We start from the raw sequence: 7,713 nt of genomic DNA, 5'->3' as shown, positions 1-7,713 counted from the left end.
TGATACACACAGCACAGGCTGCTGGCCATGGAGGTGACAGCCCCAAAACTGCTCTGGAGCACAAGAAACCAGCCAGCACATTTCCACCAGAAAGCTCTGGTTTGCTAAGTGGGACAGCTAAGGAGATCCCAGGTCTGCCAGGAGATGGACAGAAGCCTCTCCTGTTGCAGGAGAGGCAAGGCAGGAGCTCCGGAAGAGTTTCTGACCTGGGAGTGTTTTGTATAGCCCAGTCTCTGTTTGCCAGCAGCTGCTGCAGCATCACCCAGTCACCAGCAGAAGGCCTGCAGGAGACGTTTGACCATATCCCTGGACATATGCACTAACATATCCTGTTCTGTCCTTAAGCAGTAAAGAAGCCTCAGTACAGTGACAGAAGAGGTGGAGCTGTTTGGAGCTGCCCACGCATCTTCCAGGGGTTGTCAATGCACTCAAGCGGAGTGCGACCTCGACTCGCTGTGCACCTGTGGTGGAGCTGCCGGGTGTCAGCGAGCAGAACAGAGGGACGCTGCAGTGGCATGGGTCACAGCAGGTCTCTTTCCTGGGTCCTGTGAGCCGCACTGGTCACCCTGGACCTGAAAGGACACTGGGGAATGGACAGGAATTCAAATAAAGTCATGGAGAATAAGTCGGGAGCCTAGAAATACTTAATGCGCAAAACTGAAAATCAAGTTGTTACCTTGTAAAGGAAGGGATTAAGAAAGAGTAGTGTGAGCAGGCCTGAAGTAGTACTGGTTTGCCTGTGCAGATCAGGACTTCTCTAATTAAATGTAAAATTATTCCATTCAAAAAAAAATAGAGAAGAAAATGCTTTTCTTCATGCAACACTGAATTAGTCTGTGAAATTCACTAGTCTGGAATGTCCCGAAGGCAACAACCTGGCAGGCTGATTGGACCTTTGTATGGATAAACTGAACATCTAGAGTTATGGTGACAAAGTCTTCAGGGAGCTACCCCATCCTTTTTGTATATTCTAGTTTGCAGTGGTTAAGGATAAGTTGCATGTAGTGTCCCACTGCCTGTTCAGGTCTTGTCTCAGTAATGGCTAATATAGGTCACCATCGGAGAGGCCACCTATGGGCCTACTCCAGCCTGCAGCTCCTGTGCGCTGCTGTCACCGTGGTGGTAGCAGGACCATCACTGGATGCTATCATCCATTTTAAAAGGCAAAGGTAGTGTGCTGATGTCTCCTGCTGGCGGGGAAGTGTGCAGGCCTCCAGCCAGCAGAGCGTGCTGGTCACGCGGCCCGACGTGGGAGTCCAGAGGGCTGGGTCAGGGTGGCAGCATTAGCAGGAGCACCTTGGGAGAGCTGAAATAGTCACAGGGCTCTCCATGCTGCAGGTTCTGGAGCCCTGGGCAGCATCATGCCACCAAGGCTCACTGGAATAGGTCTTTCTGGGCCCACCCGGGCAATACCAGACCAGCAGATTCTCCAGACACTAGTCCGGTTGTCAGACGACGCAGAGGTGAGAGGGCTCTCTCTCACCCAAAGGTGGAAAGGGGTGAGCAGCTCCTCTCTGTCTTCAGGGACCTGTGATTCCTATGCTGTAGACACTGCTGGAGAGGGTCTCTGGAGGCTCGGCTATGTGGCCATCCCAGAGCCATGGGGGCAGCAGCAGAGCCAACATGCTCCTGCTCTTCTGCGTTGGGTGCTTAGGAGCACCTTGCATCTGTCTGCTGACCTGCAGCCAGCGCCTGGGCTGGCTGCCCGGCTTGCTGCGTGGCACTGCTGCACCGCTAATGGGTCTTCTGGGAGGCTCCCGCAGAAAGAGCTGGAATGCTTGTGCTGGCTGGTGCTCATGGGATCTCTGTGACCAACCGAGTCACACCACCTTGTCCAAAAGAGACAGTCTGTAAGGGATGAGCCTCAGCCCTGAGCTTTCAGCATTATTAAGCTGCATTTGCTTCATCACCTCCTTTTGCCCCGTCCTCTGCCTTCCAGTCACTGGGTTTCTGCAGCCTTAGTTCAGTGCAGACCAGGAGCTTCCTGGGGGCTCTGCCTGGCTCCACAGGTGGCCAGCTCTGGCAGCCCCGTACTGCAGTACCAAGGATGCCGTGATTTACTCCAGGCTGAGGTCCCTGCAGTCTGTGTTCACCAAGGGCTGTGCTGCAGCGAGCTTTGATCTTAAAGCCCAAAACAGTCCTAGTCTTGAACCAAGAGGTTCGCTCAAGCGCCTGCTCTCACACGCATGTTTGCAGGCTCCCCACCCTTGTGTGTTCTGTTTTGCCTCAACCTTGCCAGACAGCCAGAGTGCCTCCAGCGTTAAAGATGCCCTCGTGTTCAGTGTGAGTGGCCTGGAGGGGCAGTGAAAGGCAGAGGCTCATTGCAGAACATGCGTGAGCAGCAGTTGCTCAGCTGGCTCGTTTGAAATTCCTGCTCAGGATATTAAGACTTGTTCACCTGGGAGCTGGCACACAGCAGCGTGAGAGACCAGTGCTCCACGCGGAGCGCTCTGCAGGGCTGCAGCGTGTTCCCTTTGTTAAATTTTTCACTAACACTGTAAAATCAATAAGCAGTCCTCAGGTGGTGCAGCCCTCTGCTACATGGCTCTGCAAGCAGCTCTGGATTAACCCTTCCCCAAATAAATAGAGGCACATATTGCTTGGCATTTGCACAGGCAGGCCTGGTGGCATGGAGCCCATGTCAGCGGATGGCCATGGAGATGTTTGTGCTTCTTTCTCCTAGCTTTGATTCCTTGTGCTGGTTCTCTCCCTGGAGGAGGAAGAGCTCCCTGATGATGGGCGTGTGAAGACCAAGGGGCGGCTCATGTCCCTCATCTCCTTTGGCTACAGGCAGCACAACTCCAGAAACAAGCAAGTCGTCCCTACTGGCTGGATTAACCTCGCTGCAGGAAAGGGCCATTATGGGGCCCAAAGCACCGCGCCACCCTGGGAGAGCCGCCTGGCCACACAGCCACAGTGCTGGGGCCGGCTCGCTGTGGGAGTGAGCGCGGCTGTACCAAGGTCCCTGCAGGGCAGGAGCAGGTGCCTCCCGGGCACAGGCGGCTCCCACAACACCGGAGGTCTGAACAAGCCAACGCACAAGTGCGGCCAGGAGAAGACTGCAGAGAGCGGTGGAAGCCGCGTATGGCTCCTCTGAGCCGCAGGTGGCAGCTGTTGCCATACGGCTCTTTTCCTCCGTTATCCGCTTGCAGGCATGTGCTCCATCTCTGTGGTGCTCATCAGATCTTTCTGTGTATTATTTTAGATTTTTAAAAATTTTATCAAACAGGTTAGTGCCACAGCTCGCTCCACCATCAGGGTGAGGACAGCAGTGGGATTAGACTTTAATTCCCCTAGTTTTCCCTTCTCTTCTTTTTTTCCACATTTTTTCCCCAGGTTGGCATGCACCACCTGAGCATGTCTGAAGCAGTGTTGTGTTTGCCTGGGTTTGTTTCTGGGGAAGGTGCTAGGCCACAGGAGGATGAAGCCTGGGTAAGCTTAAAAATATGTAGCTATTTTTCTGTGGTTACAATTTTTTTTTACACTAGTAATTTTGTCACATGCAAGTATTTTTCCACTCATTCCGTAACTCAGAAATAGTTGAAAGGATCTTAATCAAACATCTGAAGTAAATGAGTCTTCAGGCCAAGGCTCAGCATGGAAAATTTTAGCTGCAAAACAGAAGTGTTTGAGCAAGCGTTGAGCCCAGGTGTGATGTTATCACATCAGCTATTGCCCGTGCTCCAGGTAACCAAGTGCTACAGCTGTGCAAGCGCCAGCACTCACCCTCCCCTGCCCTCAACTGCAGGCAGGTGCTGGGGAGCCGTGCGGAGGGACTGTCACGTCCCCAAACTTCCCCATGAGCCCTGGCATCCCTACGAGATCCAGCATCTCCCAATGTCCCCGTAAGCCCCAGTATTCCCGCATCCCTCAACATCCTCATGTCCCCATGTGCATCAGCATCCCCAAATGTCCTCCTGAGCCCCAGTGTCCCCACAAGACCCAGCATCCCCATGGGCTTCAGTGTTCCCACATTCCCCAGTGTCCCCATGAGCCCCAATGTCCCCATGAGCTCAAATGTCCTCACAAGACCCAGCATCCCCCTGTCCCCCCAATATCCCTGTGAGCCCCTGCATCCCCATGTCCCCCAACATCTATCTCCACATCCCTCAATGTCCCTGCAAGCCTCCAACCTCCCCCCCAAGTCCCAACATCCCCACAAGCTCTAGTGTCCCCATGAGCCCTGGCATCCCCCAATGCCCCAGCACCCTGTGACCTCTGACATGCCCATGAGGCCTAAGGTCCCCAGCGTCCCCCAATGTCCCTGCAAGCCCTGACATCCCTGTGAGCCCCGACATCCTTGCATCCCCTGCCATACCCATGTCCCCCAGCATCCCCATGAGCTCCAGCATCCCCCATGAGCCCTGACATCCTCGCAAGCCCTGACATCCCTGGGAGCTTGAACGTCCTTGTGAGCCCCAGCATCCCTGCAGGTCCCCATGGCCTCGCTAGCTCCTGCACCACAATGTCAAGCAGCAGCTGCCAAGCCTGGCCGCCCCGCAGGCTCTCGCTCCCCGGATGGGTCAGGCAGCACCCATGCTGCATGCCTGGGGCCAGGATTTCGCCGTTTGCAGTGGTGGGCTGGTGCCTGCCTGTGCTTGGCTCAGCACAGTGTCCAGCTGCTCTGCAATTGCGGAGCTTCTCCTTTGCTAGCCCCTGGTCCTTGTGTACACAAATCTGTCACTGGTGACTCATTCCTTTGTTTTCTTCCATTTTGTAGGCAAAAATACTACTAGCTGTAAAGTGGTATCATTTGGGTTTTGCTCTAAACTCCCCCCCCCCCTTCTGTTCCATTTGCTGGATTGCAGTATACTGGGAAATGGTACAGAGACCATGTGGTTTAGTAGACCATGTGGCAGAGTGAGACCATATGTGCATGCTACAAGGGCGCGCGCATGTGTGTGCGTGTGTATATATATATATATATATAGATAGATAGATAGATATAGATATATGCATGTATGTTTGTGTATGCACGCATGTGTGCACGCGCGCGTGTGTGCATGTGATTAGCACCTGCATCAAGTACTGGGCCTTGGCCAAGGTGCTCTACAGCCTTTGCACAAGGCAGTGGTGAGTACCGTGGCAAGGGAGCTGTCAGGGAAGGCCAGCTCAAAGCACAGGCGGTGTCTCCTCAGCTATTATTTTCCACACACAGCTAGTTCTGCCTTTGGAATACCCCAAACCACTGGCTGGGGTGGGGGGTAAATGGAGGGGGGGGGGCAGCCCTCAGGACTGTGGCGTTGGGCATGTCTAGACAAATGAGACAAGAAAATAATGATGCAAAGTCTGCCCTGTTGAGAGGAGTCTCCTGGTTTCCAGTGTGCAGCAGCTTCACGCTGCTGTCTAGGAACCAGAGCCCCCCGGGCGGCTGCTGGGAAAGGTGCCCAGCCGTGCTGGACATCGACAGCCGCTGACGCTCAAGACGCAAACCGCGCGAGACCCTCAGATGCCCCGCAGGCAGCTGGGCCGGCGGGCTGGGGCGGCACGGAGCCTCTCTGGGGCCGCTCTCCCGGCTGCTCCCACCACCCAGCTCACAACCTGGGCCCCTTTTGCAAACAGGCCATGCAGATGTTTGCAAGCCACAGCGCTACTGCCTTCGCATCCAGGAGCGGAGCTGCCTGGGCTACCGGGAGCGGCGCTGCCAGGAGCAGAGCCGTCGGGAGTGGGACGCGGCACCAGCACGCGCGGTGCCGGGCGGCCCGGGCAGCCGGCGCTCTTGGGGAGCCATCTGCACAGCGACACAGCACCTGCCAACCCTTCCCGCTCCTCTCGGGGATCTCTTGGCTTCCTTTGTTTTCCCGATTTCCATTTTGCATCCTAAAATATTCACTCCAAGTTCCGCTTGACAGACGTTCCTAATCTAATCTCCACGTCTGCTTTCTAATTTTCGCAGTCAGGATAAAACAAATCGGCTGGCGTTAATTGCCTGTGCAGCGGCCTGGAGCTTTGCGCCGTGATTTACGAGCTCAGAGCAGGCGCTCTGCAACACATTTTTCTTAATTTATTTTTAATGAGTCTCTCAATTAATTTTCTTGGAAACATCTTAATGATGTTGGAGGCGGGTGTTAATGAGGCCTGCACCAGCTCCTCATTTTGCATTTTTTAAAGTACCGGATAGCATCAGGAGCGAGCACCTCATCCTAAAGTGCAGCTCAAGGCTTGGGAGAGGCCTGTACCTGCACCTCCTCCCGGTCCCACCTCCTAAGAGGTCTGCAGTGTCCCCATGTCTGTGGTGTCTCCGTGACCATGGTGTCTCCAGGACCATGGTGTCTGTGTCCCTGTAATTGTGGTGTCTTTGTGTCTGAGGTGTTCCCATGTCTGCGGTGTCTCCATGTCTGCAGCGGACTCACAGCTGCCTTGTCCATAGCGACCCCGTGTCTGTGGCATTCTGATGTCTGCAGTGTTCCCATGTCCATGGTGTCCTCACATCCCCAGTGTCCTCATGTCCCTGTGGCCATGAGGACATGCCCTCAAATCTGCAGTGTTCCCATGTCCATGATGTCCCCAGTGTCCCTGTGTCAGTGACATCCTCATGCTTCCAGTATTCCTGGTGTTCCGATGGCCCCCAGCATCCCTTTGCCTGTGACATCCCTGTGTTCTCATGTCCATAATGTCCCCACATCCCCAGTGTCCTCATGTCCCCATATGACATGTCCCCCGTCTGTGGTGTCCCCTATCCTCAGTGTCCCCATGTCCATGGTGTCCCCACATCCCCATGTCTGTGGTGTCTCCACATCCCCAATGTCCCCTTGTCCAAGGTGTACCTGTATCCCCAATGTCCCTGCATCCCTATGATGTCCCCTGTCCATGATGTCCCCAGTGTCCTCATGTCTTTATGTCTGTGGTGTCCTCATATCCCTCATCCATGGTGTCCCCAGTGTTCCCACGTCTCTGTGTTTATGGTGTCCCTGGTTTCCCCATGTCCATGGCATTCCAGTGTCCGCGGTGCAGGGACCGTGTGCCATGGTGCGGCAGCAGTTTAATTTCCATTCTCATGGCCTTGCGAAGAGCAGCAGCAAGGCAGCTGCACAGGCCTTAAAGCATGGGCCAGCGCTCAGCTCTGCAGCTCCCCAGGGGCACGGCACTGCCACGCCAGGGCGTCTGCCGGCCCCGCTCCGCTCCAGCTGCCTGCCGGCCGGCAGTGTCCCCCAGGCTCCCTGCGATGGACACAGCACAGCGCAGACCGCTGCAGCATGGCAGGGCACGGCGCAGCACAGCACGCATGGCACCATGCCGCGCGGCGCGGCGTGCAGGCAGGGTCCAGGCCTGCGGTGGGTGCGGGCTGGCGGCACAGCCAGGGCTGCTGCCGCGCAGCAATCGGGGCGGAGGCCGCAAAGACCCATGCGAGGGGCAGCTGCGAATGGGCCCCGCGCTGCCGACAGTCAAGGTGGGTGCTCACCCCTGCGGGGCTGCAGACCCGGGCCGTGCTGTGCCACACGGAGGTACGCGGTGCCCCGCAGAGTGGCACAGTGACAAGCAGCGCCATGTCATGTGGCATCAACCTGCAGAGAGCTGCACCAAGCCACGCCATGACACACAGGGCTGTGCCGTGCAGAGCTGTGCCATGCAGAGCTGAGCTGTGCCACACAGAGCAGTGCCATGCTGTGGCATGCAAAGCCATGCCATGCAGAGCCATGCTGTGCCGCACAGAGCTGTGCCATGCTGTGCCACGCCATGCAGAGCCATGCTGTGCCGCACAGAGCTGTGCCG

This window comes from Rhea americana, unplaced genomic scaffold (genome assembly GCF_003343005.1).
Source record: "Rhea americana isolate MKP2758 unplaced genomic scaffold, rheAme1 scaffold_226, whole genome shotgun sequence".
Lineage (NCBI taxonomy): Eukaryota > Metazoa > Chordata > Aves > Rheiformes > Rheidae > Rhea > Rhea americana.
The sequence above is the reverse complement of the archived record's forward strand: the minus strand, read 5'-3'. Positions refer to the sequence as shown.